The following is a 23661-nucleotide window of genomic DNA, read 5'->3' as shown; positions in this document are numbered from 1 at the left end:
TCTTAGTATTTTTTACATTATGACACATGCTTTAGTCTGTCTCTCCTGGTAAACCGCAGATCAAATGTAGCCCAGCCTAGAGTAATCTCACCAGTTTGATCGTACATGCAAAAAGGTTAAACAACTGTAATGTAACCACGAGAAACACATTTCTTGATACCTTTAGCACAAACACTTCAAAAGAGCTGTCTGAATAGTTTTCAACTTAATGTTAATCTGATGCCTGATCATCTACTGTGGTCTTATGAGATAGCAAACTGTCCATTGGTTGCACATTGATGCAGTGTGTCATCCAGGTATTATTTGCCTACTCATTTGTTTCATAAATACTGAGATTTCTGAGTTTTCCATCTAATTTGTTGTAATGCTATTTAAATGCTGTGTAGCTGTGACGGATGCATATTTAAACATAGAGCAAATGCCTGAGCCCCTTTTCCTAATAGTGCTTTTAATAGGAGCTTTTCCATAGTTGAGCCAAACATTTCTCGTTGCAGAAACAATCAAGGTTTGTTGGCATGGTTATGCATTCTTTTTCCATCATGGTGCTGTGAAATCAGAATTAGAATGGATTGACTGAGCAAGTGACCAATCGTGAGTTGCCATGTCAATACAGGGGTTCCATCAAAACATTTCTCTGTCCTGAGCACAGTTAGTGAAACATGCTGAGAAATTCGGGCCAGTTACTCACCATATTCAGAATATTTTGGCTGTGTGAACTTGGTTCGTTCGGCTTTGGGATGTGTACTTGGGGTCTTACAGACTTGTAATGGTCATCTCATGGCATCTGTGAAGTCCACGGTGCTATAGCATCACCCATTTGTCATTTCCTACAAGTCTATGAAGCAAAAAGTCACCATAGTTTGGACTCTGAGAAGGACTGCAAGGGCTTAGAGCAGCATTTGTGACCTGGCCTAAGGAAGACATGGTCATCTGTCTAGAGAAAGTGAATAAGGTAGGTAACAGCTCCCACCATGCGGTTCTGAATCTCTGACAAGGCATTTATTCAACAAATCTCCTGTTTAGACTGGGAGTGATATGCATGTCAAGGAGAGAAGGAAGCAGAAAGGGCTGTGGAGGGCTTAGCAGTTAGAGTTCGTCTGAGTTTCTGACTGTGACCGCATGAACAGCTCCCCTGGCTCTTATCAATGAGGAATATTAAGTGATTTACAGGCTCTGGGGGAGCTAGTCTGGTGAAGTTCATCTAAAGGAGCTGGAGCCCCTTATGTGGGGGTGGAGAGAGAACGTTTCTTCAGCTCGTTAAACATTTGTCGAGCAAGTTCTCTTCCTCAGTCAGTCCTCCTAAATCTGTCCATCTGCACAACAAAAAATCCAAAGTAATTCACTCAGCACACTCTGTCAAACTTAATTCCCCACAGTCGCTGAGTTTGTCTGTGTGATTGTGTATATTTTTTTCAAAGGAAGTGTGTGCAATATACCTCTCTTGTCTCTTGATGAAGGAATAATGTGAGGTTATTGTTGTTGCTGGAAGATAAAATTCTGTGTGGTCCTGTATGAACCTTAGGTAAATGTCAAGGGGATACTCACAAAGCACTCAACTTGTGTTTTGAGAGTCACACACAATTTATTTTGTGTTATTGGAATAGCGTAGAATAAACTTTTGTTAGGTTCTCAATAAATGGGAACGACTTTTGACTTTCAATTTTGCCCTCTTACAATTCTATTATTTGGCTTCAAAAAATTTGTCACAGGAACACTTTTATGTTTTTCTGTTCAACCATTTTTATATTATAATATCAAAACACGCCTTTCAGCTGTCACAGAAAGGAAAACAGATGTACACATGAACATGATTCATGTTTTAAATGTATTCTACATAAATAATATAATTTACATTTACGTTTATGCATTTGGCAGACACTTTTATCCAAAGCAACTTACAGAGCCCTTATTACAGGGACAATACCCCCGGCGCAACCTGGAGTTAAGTGCCTTGCTCAAGGACACAATGGTGGTGGCTGTGGGGATCGAACCAGTGACCTTCTGATTACCAGATATGTGCTATAGACCACTACACCACCACCACTCACAATTTAGAAATGCTTAACCGAAGTAATGTCCTTAAAAGAAATACATTTACAGAATTGAAAATCAGGAATTGTAATAAGATTACAATATTTTAAATGTAATGATTACACTACTTTTGGGGAAACAAAATTACAGTAACAAATTACTTTATTATCGGATTACACCCAACACTTTCCCATTCATTGTAGGAGTGATCAGTACAGCTTTTGAAATGTCTCCTTTTGTGTTCCACGGAAGAGAGGAAGTCTTTAAAGGTTTAGAAAAACATGAGTAAATGATGGCAGAATTTTCATTTTTGGCTTAACTAATGTTTTAAAGGGATTGAGACTGATAGTTTAGCATGATGTATCCTGTGTTTTTGTTTTGTTTTATCCTGTTTGCTTTGTTATTGTTGTTTCATTCAGTGAACATGACAAACTGTTGCATGGGCTCAGAGAAGATAGCATGGGGGGAATCCTTCCCCTTCCTGTCTCCTCTTGAGTCAGTAAGCCTACTATATTTTAAGAGGTGAAACTGGATTGAAATTCACAGAGGTATGTGCTGGTTTTTAGATTAGCTTGTATGATTTATTGACTGTCTTCACAATAACAACAGCTTAACCCCATTAAGATTAAAGATTTGTATGAAGCCTATATGTTAGCATTTGTAACAAAGAAACTCTGACCATTAAGGGTTTAGGCTATGTACAAAAAAAAAACTCCCTCTGTAACTCAATTGAAAATTACTCCAGGATCCTTAATACATTTTAAGCATTTTTTTTTTTCTTTTTTAAGACTGATCAAAGAAAGATACTTTATAATAAGGTAAAAAGTTTTGATATATTTCACCTCATCTTTTCATATTAAGACATTTAAATCCATTAGACAACAATATCAAGTACCATAAATGTGGTTCATACAACTTGTGTTCAAAAGTCTTATATCGATTCCAAGAGTAAAAGACTGAAATTTTAGTTATTCACTGACTTTGGAGCTTGGCAGCCCCAGGCCTCATTCACTTCATTTTATGGAAAAGAATGACCAGGATAGTCTTTAAAAACTCACATTTTGTGTTTCACTGAAGATAGAGTCATTCAAGTTTTGAAACAAAAAAAGGATGAGTGAATAATAGCTGTTTTTTTATTTTATTTTTGGGTGAACTATTACTTTAAGCAGACCAGCCACTGTTGCATTATTCCACTTATTCCCTATTTATGTTTATATAAACTATCATTACATTATAGTTGCCTTTCAATTGCTGTTACCCATGACTGCTTCCTGACGCTGTTATTTTTCCTGTTTTCCCCTATAATCCAGGCATTGGTGAAATTGTTCTTTTTTTATTTAAATAATCTGGAAACATATTCTTATCTGGATTATGTTTGAATTCTTTTCAAATCCAGCACTCAAGGTTATTGTGGGTCTCTCTATGCCATCTGGGTGAATGTGTTCGAAATGCTGAGCCTGGCTCCAACTGCCAAAACAGGCAACAGATGGAGGGTGCAAACAACCAAGATCCTGTGTGCTTTAGAGGATTAAGGAAAAACTCAGCCCCTACATTTTGTATATTTTTACCATTTTAAGTAATATTATAATGTACTCATTGCAGATATAGGTACACAGACATAGACACACACATACACACAACCAGTGATGAGCTAATCGGCTGTGGACCCTCCTGATCCTCCCTGAGATTCACCACCCACCAGGATATTCCACATTCCCCACCTTTAATTCAGCCAGCCATTGACCAGTGAGACAAAAGTCCCTTAATCCCTGAATCAGGCCCAGTTCCTTGTGAATGATTCAATTTCCCTCTCATTGTGTCCAAACAAGGACTCGACATGTTCCAAGCTTCTGTGTCCTTGTTCTTTGGCGTCACCATTCCCTGTTTCACCCCCAGTTTGACAGTGAAGAGATCCCTCAGGGGTGGCAGTATAGGAACAATTTGGAAACATGTCCTCCCCTGCTGAATCTTGCAGCCAGGCAAAACATCTGCCTTAAACTGGACAGTGCTATGACAGTGAATATTATTTTATTTTTTGAATGCACTGCTGTATGCTGATCAGAATGGTTTTTAAGTCCACCCAAAAAGGAAAATTCTGCCATCATTTACTTCCAAGAGTTCCAAGTGGGTTGTTTGGGAAAAAAGTTTCTTCCATGGAACACAAAAGATGTAAGTCAGAATGTTGGCCTCAGTCACCATTCACTTTTATAATTATTTCTTTTTCCATACAATGAAAGTGAATGATGACTGCTTCACTATAATTTTAAGCAATATTAAACAAGCAAGAGTACTGACAGGGTTTGGGAGTAACGAAATACATGTAACTGGAATACGTATTTAAAATACAAAATATAAGTAGCTGTATTCCACTACAGTTACAATTTAAATCTTTGGTATTTTGAATACAGCTACATTCAAATAGTATTTTGATTACGGAAGCGATTTTATTGTCATTTGTTTCATTTAATATTTAGTCCTTTCAGATGGAAGAATTTATACATTTAGATGATACGATCCAAAGTGCATTTGAACAGTGGTGAAAACAATTTCTTATGATGTGTTACATTCATACGAGCAGACAGAGAAGTACGTTTGGAGTAAGTTTGGAACAGAAGAAATAGAAATAAACATTGTGTATATTGTCAGATTTACTCATTACATGCACATGCTTACAGGCACAATCATATTATAAGACAATTCACGTTGGATCATAATTTCTTTTTTTGTAGTAAGACCTTTGATATTATGGAAAAAAAAATATTCTTTATAATAACTGTTGTATTGTTTTCATGTAAAAATATCTAAAAATCCTTAAAACAAGATCAATTTGATTTATCTTGTTTTAGAAACAACACTGCATAAGATATTTAGGGTTTTGTTCTGAGAATGTATTTAAAAATAATTTTTCAGTTGCCTCTGTGTCTGAGACCGTCAACCCCTGCATTTTATCATGTGGCATGTTGAGTGCGTTACATCATATCCATTGGAATACCACCTGTTCAATCAGATTAGAGGACCGGACCTATCTGTTGTATGATGTTTACGGAATTCACTTTGTTTAACAGATGGGCAGCATCTCATAGTACGCAGTTAATTGAATCGCCTGGTTTCATCATACAGAGGACACACTCACATTATGACATTGTCATCTGCACCGACCTTTAGACAGTCTTCATCAGAAGCAATTTTGCAGAGCAGAACTACATGGATGCAGGTTAAAAAATAATTGGCCTTGGGCTGACCGGATTACTGAATTACATCCCATTACAGGAAATTGGCCTTGATGTATATAAATCGCATGTCTTATAGATGCTCACTCACAAACCCTGAAGTCAAGTATTGATTTCTAGTTACTTTCTAATATCATGGTGAATTTGTGTGCCACATCCAAAACAAAACCAAGTTCTATGAAATGTGTCCTTGTAATTACTGATAAATAATCCATATGTATGTCACTGATGTTATGTGTAATCAATTGTGAGTAATTGGCCAGATGTTTCAGTTTAACTGGGGCAATTTTAGACCTAATTGTTGCCAACACCTATATAAACTTGTGACCCTAAAAATCTAGTAATTGACCAATTGATGAAAAGAATCAATAGAAGACATGTGCTACCACTCAGAGCTAATAGTGCTATCATTTGCTTTATACACACAGGGCCATCTGGGATTGTGCAATCCTAGACCATAAAGATTTGCTGTGAACATTTTGGACCTTTGACTCATTGTAACATTATTCACTGGGTTCAAACAAGTGAGCCTTCCTATTAACTTTACAAAAGCTTTTCTCTCTCTCTCTCTCTTTTTTAATCAGCAGTGGTGCACTGCTTCAAGTCATCCCACAAGAGTTGTCACAAGCATAGTTCACATCATTGGTTGAGGTTGGTTAAAGCTTCACTCAGATCATTAACTGCGGAACCTCAATGTAATTTATGGTTTCCTTTAGTTGTTGTGTGTTGGTCTGCCTCTCACTACGGTTGATCTGTTTTTAGGAATCATACCCATCAAAACCATCTCCTGAGTTTCAGGTGTCAGTTCGCAACTGCATTGTCCATATTATTATATACCGAAGCCACGCAATGCATACTTAATGAATTCAAAGTAACCTCATTTGTTCTAACTTAAGTGGATTGTCTTCATTGCTGTCCTTTCTTTTGAAGGGATTTCTCGATTCATCTTCATTCTCTGTAATTTACAGTTCTGTGCAAAAGGCACTTGTGAAAAATGTTGCATAGTGAGGATGTCTTCAAAAATAATGACATAAATAGTTTTCATTTATCACTTCATTTCATACAAAGTCCAGTAAACATTAAAAAAGCTAAATCAATATTCGGTGTGACCACCTTTGCCTTTAAAACAACACCAATTCTACTAGATACACCTAGACACAGTTTTTCTTTGTTGTTGACAGATAGGATGTTCCAAGCTTCTTGGAGAATTCGCCACAGTTCTTCTTTCTATTTATTTAGTCTCAATTGCTTCTGTCTCTTTATGTAATCTCAGACTGACATGATGTTCAGTGGGGGGCTTTTTGGCTTGCCATGTCATTTGTTACAGGGCTCCCTGTTCTTCTATTCTAATCTTTTCTATTTGCAAATTGAATGATTGAAGTCTAACATTTATATTTTCTATTGACACACTAAAGTTGAAGATATAAATAACCATCTTAAGACAAATGCTTTTGTGAAACATTTTATGTGCCTAAGACTTTTGCATTGTACTGTTTGTCCAACATTTCTGAGTGAAATGTTACTTCTTGAGCCTGCAGTGTTATCCCACATAATTTTCATCCTAGTAAACTGATAACACAATAAAAGCCAGACTATAACAGGTTACACATTCATCCTTCAGATTTAGTTTTTTCTTCAGCTTTCAAGAGCCACAGCTTTTAAGTGCACTGAATGGAATGTGTTATTACGGCAATAAATCTACCCATCTTAGCAAAGTATAATAAGTGTCTCATAATTCTTTAAGAATTATGAAACTGTTAAATTGAATTGGTTATTGTAAAAATATTTTAATTTCAAACATCTGTTGTGGTGTGTCAGCCTTTTATGCCATTAATGACAAAGCACTATCGATGTTGCAGTAAGCTACAAATCTAATAGGACATGGTAACACAAAATTTGTAGCAACGTTCATTTTGAAGAGAAAAGACTTGAATAATATGTTGACATGTCGGAAATTATCCATAAAATTCATAATTTCCATTTATATAATGAGAACCGGCTGTTAATCAACCTTGACATTTGGCACTGAGAATAAATTCCGCTTAGACACAATTCTCTGATTTATTTTATGTATATCCCTCTCAAACTAGCGTAGACGTGTATGTATAGTTGTCAGAGATTAAGCATTTTAAATATCCTGCACATTTAATATTTGGATCAAATTTTTTTCAGAGATGCATCTACTATTCCATGCTATGTTAAATGGCTTCCTATAGGCAGAGTACCCTATGGCCAATGGTATTTTTGCCCCAGGTGCAGAACACCATGTTAGGCTGCTGTTGTCAAGTGTGGGTTGCTGGGGAGATGGTAATAACGCCCTTAACTCAGAAGGTCCTGCTCGCAATTCTTTGAGAGTGCTGCAGTGTTCTTGACCCCTGGTGGGCTTTATGGAACCTTTCTACAGCAGAGATGCCCTCCCTTCTGGCTAAATGTTGTCTAAAGTCAGCCAGTTAGCTTCTTTACACTCTGAAACATGCCCATGTCTCAAAATCATCATAGATCGTACTGCAATAAATCACAAATACATTATTCATAGAGAATATCACAACTGAATTATTAAAGCATTAGCTTGTTATCAGATAAGATCAAAATGTCCTTTTTAGGTTTTTTTAGCTTTATATTTTATTTCAAGAATGCAGTGTCTGGCTTGCAGATGAGATAGGGAAATTAGTGTTAGTGATGAATAATGGTGAAATCTGCTGCACAGGGTAAGAGGTTTATAAAGCTATAATATTAAGCTCAGGGAGATTATTAGCACTGACAATACAGTAATATCAAATCATCTTCCTTCAACAATGCCATTGTTTGGTTAAGATTGGCTCCAAATTGGAATTAAACTATTTAACAGCAAGCCTTAAATATGAAATTACATGTTGTTTAGTATTGTTTCCAAATTAACAGATTAATTAGATGTAGAGAGAGAATGTATTTGCATGTTACTAATATTAGCATTCTTCAAATGTATGTGTATAATATTATAAGTAAGCCATTTGTAGATTACATTTCTTGAAAAGTATAAGCACTTTCAAAACATTGCCAAACACAGCAACATTGGTTCATCTAGGCGTATGATGGATCTGTTTGACCGATCAATGACAGGGGAGAGTGTTTGTAAAACCAGTTTTAAAACAGTCTGTATTAAAAAACATTTGTCATGATCCTGCCATTTTATTCATTATGTGGCAGGATTGTTTCCTCCGTCTCTCTGTCATGTTGTCCATGTGCTTTTTTTTCCTCCTTCCCTCATCTTTCCCACAGTGCTGTCATGGCAGCGCTGATTCGCGCTACTTGTGATTATTGGCAGCACATGTGTCAATCTTCCCTTCCTCTTTACATTCTCTCATTTGTTTTGTCTTCCCTGTTAGATCGTTGTGTTATGTTCAGTCTCCAGTTCTGGGTGTTGTTTGAATCCTGTCCAGTCAGTTTTTCACAGTTCCTTGTCATGTGTGTGTGTGTGTGCGTGCACATGTACCCGCATGCGTGTGCGTCCCCTTCATCTTGGGTCCTTCCTTAAATATATATCGTGACATAATTCTGTCGGTCCGTCCTGCATCTTGGGTTCTTCCTCAAATATATTGTGACACAATTCCATTTAATGAATCTAAATTACCAGACGGATCTCATGAAAATTTCTTAACTGTGTTGATATTTGCTAAATGATATTATGTGGTTTCTTGAACGTATTGTGGCAAGATAAAATTCCAACTGTATGGTGCAGTATGAGTTAGATTTTCTCCCAAACTGATGAGGTTTTTAAAGTGATAGTTCACCAAAAAATAAAATCTCTCATTTACTCACCCTCATGCCATCCCAGATGTGTATCACATTCTTCAGCAGAACCCAGATTTTTACAATAACGTCATAGCTCTGTAGGTCCATACAATGCAAGAGGGTGGTGATCAACACTTTAAAGCTTCAAAAGCACAGTCAATTTTAATAAAATAAATTAATACGACTCAAGTGGTTTATGGCACGCGAGAGTGTCATGAACAGTGTACCCTCTGTGGATATGAATGTCTGTGCATTTTGGAGCTTTAAAGTGTTGATCACATCCACTTGCAATGTATGGACATACAGAGCTGAGATATTCTAAATATCTTTGTGTTCTGCTGAAGAAAGTCATACACATCTAGGCTGGCATGGGGTGAGTAAATGATGGGAGAATTTTAATTTTTATAAACTAACCGTTTAAGGTTATGCTTTATTGAGTTTTGCATCACCTTAAATCACATTACCTCTCTATCCTAAGCCTTAAACTTAAACCTAACTGATAGTTTCATAAAAAGCAAACGTGACAAAGAATACAATTGCTGAAGCAACCACTTTAATTTATGGTGCTTATATGACACTTTAGGATCATGTGTCGGCACGCATGCTCTTCTGTACCATGGTCCTTTGCATCGAGTTGAGCTATCATGCAGTTTGTATAATCTGTATAAACTTTAAAAACTGATTATCTGAATTTTTACCCATGATTTGTGCAAAAAGGCAAAAAAAAAAAAAGTAGTTGTGTTCATTTTACCAGGAAAGAACTGCGATATGTACAACGAGCCACTTAAAAATCACTTTTCAAAAATGTTAGCAAAGCAGCTTGATTCTATGAGACTAGGTTGGAAATATACACTTTTGAACAATTTTGAATATTATAGATATCCCCAATTTTATAATTTATATTGTATTTTACTAATGAATAAGCCAACAATTAAACAGCCATACATTTGAGTACTTGTGGAGTTATAATGAAAACAAGCATTAATTTATCAGTTAGGCTGTAATTGATTGATGGGAATATGACGCTCACTATACCAGCTCACATTAATTTATTCAGGAGACTTAACAACATCTCTGTTCTGTGTTCAGTACATAAACAACTCCCTCTCACCCTCACAAAGAGTAAGATTTACCAGGGAACATGCAAAACCCATAAAAAAAATAAACAAGGCCAGAATCAGAGTGATGATAAGTAAACCCGCAAGCAGTAAGGTGCTGATGGCAGGGAGTGTAAGGGGAAAGAAAGAGAGCCAGAGTGTCAACTGCCCATAGCTCTGCGGCCTTGAAAAAGAGCTTATTTTATAGTGAATGAGCTGTTCGATATGGAATTGAATTAGTGTAAATTGGAGTCTCGGAGACAGAAGCACTCACAGAAGGAGTGTAAATGACATTGAAATGGGGTTAGTAATGGAGAAAAGGAAACATGAAAAGGTATTCTAAGTGAATTGGAGCTGTAGAGGAGAGTGGAAGAAATAGAGTGAGGAACATGGTTGGTCTTTTGGGTGATGGGAAGGGGCTGTGTTGGTCACCACTCATAACGGTATCACACAGTGACTAATGAGTCTTGACTAGTGGTTGCTGAGAGAGTCTGTAATTACAGACAGAGTTTGCTCTTAGCCAAACAGATTCCAGTAACACCCCAAATCTTTCACTTTATTTCTCTCTTTTGGTATGCGTTGATCAGTTAGCATGATTATTTGTTTTCATTTTGTATTTTTCGCCATGCTGTATGCTCTCAGCCTAATTAGAAGCTCATTTTAAATAGCTGTCTCCTGGCTTAAGACTACTTTGCTTGGTTTTGTGTGTTTCCATTATTTTCTGTTATGAGTAAAATTAAATATCTGTCAGCAATGATTAAGTTAGTTAATACCAGCCTTTAGCCAAGCTAATTACCACAAAACGTTTTTGCCCATGGATGTTAACAGTATGCACTACACATACAAATTGGTGAAGAAAAAAAAACTGGACTACAACTGAGAAGTATGAACAGCAAAGACAAACAAGACACCATCATTTGAAACCATTTTAATTCCTTTTTCACAATGAGTGCACAAATGACCCGTAGGCTCATGACTCACTCTAGTCAGTGATTTCTAAAATGGCAAACTGTAAAAAGACACATGCCTTATGCCAATATGCTCAGCAAGCATCTCCATTGCTTTAAAACTTAACGATTTCATTTCGCCAATGCTCTGGAAAGTATTACTGCTGCCAAAAGTGTGATCTCCTGAGGAGATCATATATAACCTATAACTCAAGTCTAGAAAGTGAAGGCTACTCTCTGTGGGCCTAGTAATTCACAAGGCATTTCATTTGGCCAGCATTTCATGGTCATTTGAACAGAATCCATTTTTTTCCTCTTTCTCTCTGGCAAAAGCTTTTGTTATACAATCTGCCACCCCGACCGACACACACTCTATTGGAAGCAAAAGCTTGGCATCATTTTAGAGCCAAAGTGTGCTAGCAAACTAATAAAAAGAATCAAGGTCTTTCAAACAATTGCCTTTCTGAGAATATGTGTGTGTGTGTGTGTGTGTGTGTGTGTGTGTGTGTTGGGGTAGTGGCAGAGTGAGGGTAGGGAAGAGAGAAACAGGAGAAAAAAACACATTTAAAACAACCAATCTTAAACGTTTTAAATATATATATTTTTTTTTTTCCTGAACATCAATTTACCACAATTGTTTTTATTGTCTTTCAATTAAGACTACCACTTTTCCCACACAACTCTTAATTCTCTTCAATTACAGCTAAACTCTTTTTTTGTTTTTCTGATTATTGAAGCATTGCTATCACGGAGTGCAATTTCTGCTATGTTATCTATTGTTTAGTATTTGTCTGTGCGTGTGTGTGTGTGTGTGTGTTTCATATCTTGCTTCACTGATGGGGTCATCTGTGATGCATTTAATTATTGTTCCCACGATAAATCTAGCATCAAACGCCAGATGTTTCCTGTGGAGAGATGGCATCAAAACCAGGGCAGAGACAAAAAACTATGATGCACATTTCCCCAACATTTCCCAAATCAGTCTTTAATTTTGCATAGTGCACAAACAATGTTGTTTGCACATGTTCAGTCAATTTCGGGCTCACATAGATGCACCTACTCTGTACACATATACATGAAAGCACATAACAGCGCACACGAACACACCTCTCGACCTTATGGTGTTTTTAAAAAATCTGACTGATAGCTGCCTTGTCTGTTGTGATGTCAAGAGAGTGAGAGGACCGGACAGCTTATACAAGCCTCAATGATCCTCATTAAATTTTCCCTCATATCCCACCAAATCAAAGCTTCATCTACTCATTAAGCATCAACCCTGCCTTTCTATTTCCCTTCAACATGTTCAGAACTTACATATGGATGCCTGTCTCTCAAGAGTTTAATTATGAAGGTTTCAATGTGGCAGGGGAGGGGAAAAGAGTTTTGTAATTGAAATGGTCTGAAAATAAATACTGCAATTTTGAAGAAATAAATTGACAGATGTGAAAAAGGAATCATGTGCTGGGCGTAAGCAGTTTAGGGTAACCGGCTCAGTGAACGAAGACATCTGGTGGGACAGGGAGGGCGTATAATGAAAAATAAATAAATAAAATAATATATTAATACTGCACTGAACAAAGAGCTTGGAGGACCTCTAAGTGTATATAGATTGGTAGAAAATTTCATTATATAGAGCTTACATGTGCAATGTTTTCTTTTTGTGCATACTGTGCATATTGTGTAAAACTTACAACAGAATTGAGTACAAAAATAACTTGAGTAAAATCTGTTCTAATATCTATCAATCTGTCTGTCCGTATGTATATCCTTACATAGTCGACACTCAAGAAAATCACTCAACACATAAAATAACATTTCATTTGAACATTTACTCTCCCTATCGAGTCCCATGCAAAGCATGATGGAAATGGAAATCCCCTGCCCAAGTTTCATCAATGCTACATTAACACCACAAATAGTATTAACAGTCCCAGCTCAAGTAAACTTACATTGTAAACATTTAAATAAATAGAACTAAATGAAATCAAGATGTGACAAAATGTTCTACAATTATGTTGCTTTAGTTCATTTTAATTAAGTAAATTGAACAAGTAGCAAAAATCATCATTTGAATGTAGTCTATAGACTAGATCTATTAATATGAATATTGGTGTGCCTGTTTCTCTGTCAGCAATAACTTACATTGTCTCAAACCAGTTTCAATCATAGGAGAGAGTGTTAAATTAGAAGTGAAGCTGACATGAAAACAAAAATAACAACATCTGTCAATAAAGGAGGGAGGCATCATAGGTTCCCTAGTGTTGGGGAAAAGGGGTGCAAATGAGTGCCGTTCCAGAGGTAACCTTCTAATCTATAGCCTCGTGCAACTTACTAATGCAAACATCTTGTCTCTCGCAGCACTTGAAATGTCACAGTCAATTTAGAGCAGGAGTGAGAGGCTTAATTTATTTCATCGCTACGCCTTACTGAGACTCCCAAGACAAACCTTAATGTTTATGTACATTTCTGTCTCCACTAAATGGCAGGAGACAGCTAACACGCTCGACAGAATGCATCTTTGTACATCTCTCGTGTAAAGAGAGTATTTGTTTGGGCTTAGACAGGCTGTCTACAATAGTGTTGCATTCGCCCTACCAGCCCCCTACCCCCACCCACAAGCAGCACTGATCAATTCTACTTACATTTCTCTGTCAAAATTGAGACCAGGCCTAACCGAATTTTCAGGTTGTGTGAGGAAATTGACTTTTGCCACAATCTCCATGCTGTTGTGCATTCTAGGGTGCGGAATGATGGACCTCACCACTGGTGCATACTGTGGATAATGGCACAATGTGCATGACTGGAACAATGGGATCAGGCAGGAGAGAGCATGAGCAGACAGAAGAACGTGTAATAATTTTCTTTCTCTCTCCCTCACTTTCACTCCAGCTATGTCTCTCTCTCTCTCTCTCTCTCTCTCTCTCTCTCTCTCTCTAACTTTCCCTGCATGTAGGTCAGTGTCTCACCTTCATGTATTTGATATATCCTGGGTAATGGATGATAAGTCTTAACAAGCAGGATAATTGAGAATTAAGAAAATGATGTTAGCTTAAAACTTTTTTAAATATGGAACCCATGAAGAAAAATATTTCAAAATACCATGGAATAAGATGAATGTGGTTTTCCTACATGAATATTATTTGTGGACAAAATAATGTGATTAATTAATCTCTAATTAGGTCATGCAAGGTTCACATCATCAAGCGTCTAAACAAATACATGATAAAAACGTCTACATACTGTAATCACCCTTCTTTGTAGTTTAAAGACCCCATGAAATTGCTTGTCGAGCACGGTTTTCATTCATGTATTAACACTTCTTATTGAAAGGATGTTTGTGTAGAACAATTTTAATGGACAATAAATGTGTAAGTGCAAGTTGCATCATCGGAATTTTTGGCCAGTTTTTCCCAACAGATAAAAGCTATTCAGACAGGATCACTTTTATTTTGTGGCATTAGATAATGTAATAAGTACCAGAGCTTCACTGTGATTTTTATCCCATGCAAATTGGTCATATCAGATTTCCAGACTTTTTCCGGATTGCACGTTCTATTGGCAGTAGAGATTACAGTGTCTTTTACCTTCTATAACACCCCCATAAAAAATAACCCCAGGTTATACTAATTCCTAATGACCCATGATGCCAATATGTAATAACCTAATTGCTGCAAGTTTCAAGTCAAGTTTCAACATGACAATAATGCATTCATGACTATAAAGAAGTCAATGGAAAGGAGGAGGCGAGAACCGGCTTTTCAACATAAATAATAGTTTAATATCAAACTTAATAGACAAACACACACATGGCGGATATGTCCGTAAACGATCTCTCTCTCCCGCACAATCCTCTGCAGTCGGCCTTTATCCCCCTCGGAGGCTTGATTAGCCTGATAAGGGACCGGGTGTGTATGATCACAACCCGGCCCACCCTCCGCCCTGCCACATTCCTCCCTCGTTCTCTCAGGCAGGGGAGCCCCCGGCATGACGTACTCCCCCCCCCCCTCTTTCCCTGGGAAGGGTGTGCCTTTTTGCCCCATCTGCCGGCAGGTCATCCCAGTCTACCTGGACAAGGGAGGGGACAAGGGGAGGGAAATAATTAAATAGGGGGGGTACTTCCTGTAACAGTGTAGTACCCCCCAAAAAAACACTGTAACATTTAAACGAGAGGGAAAAGGCCAACGCGGAGTGGCAGTGAGAGAGAGAGAGAGAGAGAGAGAGAGAGAGAGAGAGAGAGATAAAAAAAAACACTTACTAGCCAGTTCTCCGATACGCCGTAGCTTGTTCCTTGGCCACTCCTCCACCCTCTAACGGACGACAGCCGCGCCTCTCCAGGCGGATCGAAGGCAGACCTCCGGCCCCTGGCGGACGGAATGCCCCGCCGTGTTCTTGGGGAACAGAAGGGGTCTCCCCCGCCCCTGGCAGCGGTTCTCCCGCTCCAGGCGGTCGGAAGCGAGCTCCTCCCCGTTTCAGCGGCTGGTAGGTGACTCCTCCGCCCCTGGCAGCGGCCCTGACCGCTCCAGGTGGTCGGTTAGGAGCCTCTTCTCCCCTCACGGTCGGCAGCCGTCGTCTGCTTCCAGGCGGCCGGGCTCCTCATCCCCCGGCAGATGGCCGCGGCTGCTCAGTTGGGGTGGACGGTAGTGGCGAGAACTCTACTACGGCGTATCCGTCCTCCTTCCCAGGTTTCGGCACCAGTGTAAAGAAGTCAATGGAAAGGAGGAGGCGAGAACCGGCTTTTCAACATAAATAATAGTTTAATATCAAACTTAAAAGACAAACACACATGACGGACATGTCCGTAAACAATCTCTTTCTCCCGTACAATCCTCCGCAGTTGGCCTTTATCCCCCTCGGAGGCTTGATTAGCCTGATAAGGGACCGGGTGTGTATGATCATGACCCGGACCCACCCTCCAAATGACAAATACATGCCCATCTCTGCAATTTCTTCAAACATTGGTTATCCCATGCAAATTGACAGTAAAAAGTACAGACAACCACAGTAAAAATGTATTTACAAACATACAGTATGTCTGGAAAATGAATTCCATCTGAATAGGACTTAAGACTGTAAATGTGTATACCTCTTAAAAGATTAATTGCAGAGTACACTAGCATATATACTAGATGACCTCAAAGCTTACAAACATGGACTAAAGTTTTAGTCAGCTACAGAGGCAACAACTAGTTTAAGATAATAGCCACTATGGTGACTGGAACCTAAGAAAGAAAAAAGAAGAAGATAAAAAGATATAGAAATGAGAGAGAGAGAAAAAATCCCGTCAACACACCATTTAGCACTTAGCTCAACCGTGGATTAATTTGTCATTGTTTCATCAGAATTATCACCCTTTTACCACATCTGACATGACAGATTTGTTTTGGGCATCAATGCTGCAACTGTAACTCCAAAAATGATCAGGAGATAAGTGGAGGTTTGGAGGACATGTTCTCTGTGACCGTATGTCAGAACCTGCATTGTGTGGAGCTCTATCAGTCACAATGTGATCCCTCTGGCAAGAGAAGACACAATCACAGAGTCCTGACAGTTCAATTTCACACTTCATTATTGGGCTGCAGAGTGGTTGGAGTCATTCAAAGAACTACTGTAGCATTGTTTTGGTTCAGTTCTGTGATACTGTTAAAATTTCTCTCAAAATTGATCTGGAACACATTATTATCCACAAGGCTTTGAAGAATCTATTCCAAACATAGAGAGGCTGAGCTTTTATTTACGGTATATGTTCTCTGAATGTACACGTCTGTCATTCAGATGGAAAACAGAAGGTATAGGTGGCTTTTTCTGTACACTTGCTAACAAGGTACAAGCTAATATGTGATGTGTCAATACATTTTGACAAGGCACAAAAACAGGAAACACAAATTAAAATTAAAGCTGCAAGCCGCGAAGAACAGGCCCTCGCACCTTGGGGCAAGTTTGGGGCTGCTGTGCCAGGAGAATGTCACTCCTATTTTTTATTTTTTAGCACTTAAATGTTGTTAAGAGTGTATCACAGTGTAAAACATGTAATTTCCTGTTACCAGTAGGTGGTGCTATGACTATAACTGAATATTGGCACGTAGGTGTATTCAGGCCGGGACTCTTATAAAACATGTAAAGTTTGGAGCAGATTGGACATTATATGTTTGAGTTATAAGAACTTATGTTTCATGGTGAAACATCGAACTTTGTCAGGCCGCCACAGACACGCCATTTAAAGAAAATTCAAAAGCTTCGCAATTTAGCGTCCCCTTTAGATTAGACTGACCGAATATGATGTTGATCTGATTTAATCTCTGGGAGGAGTTTGTTAAAGTACGAGGCCTGGAAATGGCAAAAACTGAGCAAAAATGTTTGAGAAAAATTACATTGGCTGACTTCCTGTTGGGTTTAGGATATGGTTCTAAGAGACTTTTTTGTATGCGTTGACATGTTACACATGTGTACCTATTTTTGTATGTGTATGTGAATCTTAGCGCACATCATTGAATGTTTGTAGGTGGTGCTATCGAGCACACCTAATTCTGAAACCCATATCAGATGTAAATTGTCCCACTTCTGATGTGTGTGCAAAGTTTAATGAGATTTTGAGTATGTTTAGGCTATTACCTAATTATAATTACAATGATATTGTATAATAATAATACACCCCTAGAAGAACAATAGGACACTATCTGTGCTCGGGCCCTAATAAGGAGATGCCAGCTAGTGTAGTCAGAACTGTAGTGGAGAGAGGGGCACAAACTAATGTGTTGCTATAACATATGGTTTAAGACTTTCCACACAAACTGGTATGATGAAACTTAATTTGTTTAACCGTTGCCATATCAATACTGTGTAGAGAAAAAGATTTGCAAAAATTCAAAAAGCCTTGGAAGATATCGCCAAAAGATAATTTAAAAAAAGTTACATCTGAAAATTTGTAGTGCTTATTTACTGTAAGACAAAGCAAACTTTGATTATTTAAATCTCCAGTTAGCTAGCAACTTGCAAAGGCGTTTAATGCTTAACTAGCCAACAGCTAAGTGACAAGCCAGGTTTCCAGTTGCGGTGGTGGGCCATGCATGTGTTTGTTGTGTCTTCACCGGTTTGCTTGCTTAATGTTGGCCTATTATTTGGCTTTGTTGTGTTTTCACTGTTAAGTGTCAAAATTATGCAATAGAGTATTTTATATGGCTATGTTAATGAGGGGGTTTTATTGAAATAATATTTTATTTTATCTATGAATTTGAAATAGATCAGATACAATTGTTAGAGGGGGATTTTAAGCTGTCTTGTATTCAGGTTCCAATTGGCCATTAACCTTTTACAACATCCCCCAGAACTTCTTCCAGCTAGATAATCTTTTTTTTTAAAGTATACACTGTAGACCACATATTTCTACCAGACATGTGTCAAATTAATATGAAAAATAAAAAATACTTTGAACCCCAAGTGCATTTACAAAAACTTAAGAAAACCAAAAAGTGTTAGATTATGCTCTCCCCTACATGCAGAACACAAGACACTAAATTTGAAATGCTGATTTTATTGTGAGGCCACACATTACATATATGGTATGTTACAGTAAAACTGCAATATTTCTAGGTTCATGCACCAAGAAATACTTATGAACAACTACTGTAATTAATTTTATTAGCATGCGATATACAGTATGTACACACATGGATAATAATGCTAATAATTTGTTATTATTCTAATCTAATATGTTTAGAAAGACCCCTTTTCTGCCAAATCTTGTTAGTTTCACTTGGCGAATGATGTAAAATATTGACCATAAAATTAACATCAGTAAAGTTTCTCTCCTGACAAACAGTATCCTAAGAGATGTGCTTGATTAAAGCGCCCTCTCATTGAACCTTCTTTTTGAAGTTCCTTGAAAGCGCAGGCTCCATTTCTGATGCTGTTGGTGACTGGCCAGAAAACCCAGCTTAGATCTACCAAAAGCAGCTAAATCAAACTTGCCACTGTGAATGCTTCCACAAAATTAATCAAATGCATCACTTCAAAAATTTGCTGCTTGATATTTCCATTCATCATTTAAAGTTAAAGGTGTATTTGGTACAAGACTATGTGAGCATACTTAATCAGCGTAAAACAAATAAATTAGCCTACTGTTATGAGGAGGAGTGCGTGGCCATGCCATTAGGCTCCATCTGCCGGCAGGTCATCCCCGCCTTCCTGATTGTTTGAGGGTACAGGGGGAGGAAAACAACAATAATATTAAAAACACAGGGTACTAAATGTAACAGCGAATTACTGCCAAAAAAACACAGTAAAATTTAAAAGAGAGGGAAAGGCCAACGTGGAGCAGCAGTGGGAGAGAGAGAAGATAAAAACACTTACTCGCCGGTTATGCGATGCGCTGTAGCTTGGTCCTCGGCCACTCCTCCACCCTCTAATGGACGACAGGTGCGCCTCCCCAGGCAGATCGGAGGAAGTCCTCCGGCCCCTGGCGGATGGAACACCCCGCCGCGTTCTCGGGGAACAGAAAGGGTCTCCCTCCGCTACTAGCAGTGGCGCTGACCACTCCAGGCGGTCGGCTAGGAGCCCTTTCTCCCCTCGCAGTCATCGGCCGGGCTCCTTTGTCCCCCGGCAGATGGCCATGGCTGCTCCGTTGGGGTGGATAATAGTGGCGAGGACTCTAATATGGCACATCCCTCCTCCTTCCCGGGTTTCAGCACCGGTGTAATGGAATAAAAGGGAAAGAAGGCGGTGAGAACTGGCTTGACAATATAAAAAATTGTTTAATAATAAACTGAACCAAAAAGACAAACACACACACACAGGCTTCTCTGTAGGCTGTTTCATCATTGTCAGTGATCAGACCTACCACCGTCATATCGCCAGAAAACGTAATGATGGTATTAGAGCTATGTGTTGCCACACAGTCATGTGTGTACAGGGAATACAGGAGTGGGCTGAGAACACAGCACTGTGGGGCTCCAGTGTTGAGGGTCAGTGATGAGGAGATGTTGCTGCCCATTCTAACCACCTGACGTCTGCCTGGCAGGAAATCCAGGATCCAGCTGCACAGCGAGCTGTTTAAGCCCAGAGCCCGGAGTTTCTCATCAAGCTTGGAAGGCACTATGGTGTTGAATGCTGAGCTGTAGTCTACAAACAGCATTCTCACATATGTGTTCCTTTTTTCCAGGTGTGAGAGAGCAGTGTGTATTGTAGATGCAATGGCCTCATCAGTGGAGCGGTTGTTGTGGTAGGCAAACTACAATGGGTCCAGAGAGGTGGGCAGTACAGAGCAGATGTGATCTCTGATTAACCTCTCAAAGCATTTGCTAATGATGGGGGTCAGAGCAACAGGACGGCAGTCATTTAGGCAAGTGATTTTGGCTTGCTTCGGTACAGGCACAATGGTTGATGTTTTGAAGCATGTGGGGACTACAGACAGGGAGAGGGACAGGTTGAAAATGTCCGTAAATACACCAGCCAGTTGGTTCGCGCACGCTATGTTGACGCAGCCCGGAATGCCGTCTGGACCCGCGGCTTTACGGATGTTCACCCGTCAGAAGGACATCTGCAACAGAGACGGAGAGTGAACCAACCTCTGTAGCGTCGGCCGCGAGTGCTCTCTCCACGAGGGCGGTGTTGATGTCCTCGAAACGAGCATAACATTTATTAAGCTCATCCGGGAGAGAGGCAGCGGTGTTCACGGCAGAGTTTTTATTCCATTTGTAGTCCGTGATGATGTTAATTCCCTGCCACATACATCTAGAGTCGGTGGTGTAGAACTGTCCTTCAATTTTGTGCCTGTACTGGCGTTTGGCTGCACAGATAGAGTTACGGAGGGCATAACTGGCTTGTTTACACTCCTCCGCGTTCCCGGAATTAAAAGCAGAGGTCCGCGCATTAAGTGCTGCGTGAACATCGCTGTTAACCCATGGTTTCTGGTTGATCCGTATTGTTTTGGTTGGCACAACGTCCTCTATGCACTTCCTGATGAAACATGTTACGCTATCAGCGTAAACCTCGATATCATCATCAGAGGCGGACTGGAACATCTCCCAGTCCACGTCTTGTAGCGCAGATTCTGAGTGGTGACCAGCACTGGATCGCTCTGTGGGTGGGTGCTTCCCGTTTCAGTTTCTACCTGTAAGTGGGTAGAAGCAGAATGGAAGAGTGGTCTGATTTGCCAAATGGTGGGCGGGGGAGGGATTTGTAGCCATCCCGGAAAGGAGAATAGCAATGGTACAAAACCCGGTCTCCTCGTGTGTTGAAGCTGATGTGTTGGTGGTATTTTGGTGCTATTGTTTTAAAATTGGCTTTGTTTAAGTCCCCGGTAACAATGAACGCAGCCTCAGGGTGCGTGGTTTTCTGCTCACTTATACTCCCATACAGTTCCTTGAGTGCCCAGTCTGTGTTGGCTAGTGGGGGGATGTACACAGCTGTTATAATGACCGCTGTGAATTGCCTCGGTAGCCAGAATGGTTGACACAGAAGCATGAGATATTCCAGATCAGGAGAGCAGAAAGACTTGATAAAATGTATGTTCCTCTGAAGTCACATGATCCCGTCTTCAATGCATGGTGTGCAAGCTCCTATTATATCAACCAATTTCCTAATTATACATTTTTATTTGTATTGTTTGTTGTGGAAATAATAGTAATTATAAGAAGCATGTAAGATTCTTGCATATACATTGAATTGCTCCTTCCCTGATCCATCCTTTGAGATTAATTTAGGAAAAGGTTATTGTGTCATACAATGGCTTATACATTTTGACCAATTGGTAGGGTAGGGCTGTTTGCAAATTGATGTGGTATTCTAAAAATCAAATAAGATCTTACAGGATAAACTAATATTCTAATGGGATATTTTGATTAGGGATACCTCCCTAGAAATGTTTAAAGATATATTCATCCTAATTAGCTACATAATTACATTTGATTTGCAACAGTTTTGTGCAGAACAATTGAGTATTTATTTTATAAAATCAATGCTTCATTCATCAAGTGTGCATTTATGTGGATTTGTAATGTTTAGTTTTCACAAATTGCTCTGTGGGTCGAGATTAAAGCTTTCAGGATCAATGAACACAGTGGAGGCCGTATAGTCCTGCCAATGACATTAATTGATTATAACTCACCTTGTTATTGCAGAGAGCCAAACAAGGAGAAATGTGGAACCTGTGCTTTAGCAACATTCACCAATCAAGAGGTCTGCTTTTTACTCCTAGAGGTGATAACGGTGACAGAAATGTGATGCTGCACTAAGGGTGGTGCAGGTGAGAGCACCCATGGGTGGCAGAAAGGAAGAGGGGACAATGAGAAAAGTAATTGACATTTTTCTGCTCTTATGCATTATTATTATTATTATTATTATTAATCTTGGCTGGGTTTCCCGAAGCACTAAGTAGAACGTTAGCCGTGCACTTAAGCAGTAATTAACCTCTAAGGCACGTTTCCAAAAAGCATCGTTATGTAAGTAGTTCGTTAAAACTTTCGTAAATTAATGCTCTTGGACTGCTCTTAAGTCCATTAAGTGCAGCTTAAACATATATTTCTGGCATATTTCACAGTTTATCAAAGACAAAAGGACATTTAATAAATTGTATTTAGAGCATCCCCACTATTTTAAGAAGCGCCCTGATTTTAATTTGTAACCTAGCCTGTAGTTGGCTAATATCTACAGATACATTCAATGATATAGCCTATATTTTGTAGGTCTATTTTGGGTACATATTTCATATTGCTTTCTCTGACTACTTGTGCAACCATAAGCACAGTTGGTTGTGTCTTTGTGTGTGTGTGTGTGTGTGTGTGTGTGTGTGTGTGTGTGTGTGTGTGTGTGTGTGTGTGTGTGTGTGTGTGTGTGTGTGTGTGTGTGTGTGTGAGTGTGTATTTATCACTTTATGGGGACCAAATGTGGTCAAAAGTTTTTTGACCTTGTGGGGACATTTTGTCGGTCCCCATGAGGAAAACAGCTTATAAATCATACTAAATTATGTTTTTTGAAAATGTAAAAATGCAGAACGTTTTCTGTGAGGGTTAGGTTTAGGGGTTGGGTTAGGTTTAGGGGATAGAATATAAAGTTTGTACAGTATAAAAACCATTGTGTCTATGGAAAGACCCCATAAAACATGGAAACACAACGTGTGTGTGTGCGTGCGTGTGTGTTTGCATTTCTTTATTTGGGTTTGAGTCAAGCTCATGTCTGGTCTCTTCTGGTCTCTTTACTCAAATGTTTTCGATCTAAGCTTACAATGCTTTTGTGAAACGAGGCCCAGAGCTGCGAAGTGTGCAATTTAATCTGCAATTAAAAACTTGCGATTCGAAATTTGAACCCATTCATATGCGAGCGAAAATCTTTTTGTCTGTCTTGGAAAATCCATAAATGTAGCATATTGACAGCATTGCAACAAAAAAACGTTTAAAATGCATCTGATCTGATATCGCAAAATCTCACCAAATTGCTCCTGGAGCGTTGGGAGAAGTTGCTCTTGCAGTATGTTTTGATACCGTTCTATATTCATGGTAGTGTTTTTGGGCAGAATTGTGAGAGTGCCCACTCCCTTAGATGAAAAGCAACGCCACATATGGATGGTCTCAGGATGCTTCACTATTGGCACGA

The 23661-nt window shown here is 39.1% G+C and overlaps 1 protein-coding gene across 1 annotated transcript in view; it reads left to right on the top strand.

Annotated features, from left to right (window-relative positions):
• Positions 1-858: 858 nt before the first annotated feature.
• LOC127648719 (cadherin-6-like) overlaps positions 859-23661 on the top strand; it is a 91712-nt gene continuing 68909 nt past the window's right edge. Inside the window, exon 1 of the mRNA XM_052133449.1 lies at positions 859-952. The gene's annotated coding sequence lies outside the window, so the exon portion shown is untranslated. The remainder of the gene's footprint in view (positions 953-23661) is intronic.

The sequence above is a fragment of the Xyrauchen texanus genome, chromosome 9, assembly GCF_025860055.1.
Source record: "Xyrauchen texanus isolate HMW12.3.18 chromosome 9, RBS_HiC_50CHRs, whole genome shotgun sequence".
Classification (NCBI taxonomy): Eukaryota; Metazoa; Chordata; class Actinopteri; order Cypriniformes; family Catostomidae; genus Xyrauchen; species Xyrauchen texanus.
This window is presented reverse-complemented; position numbering and strand designations above follow the sequence as displayed.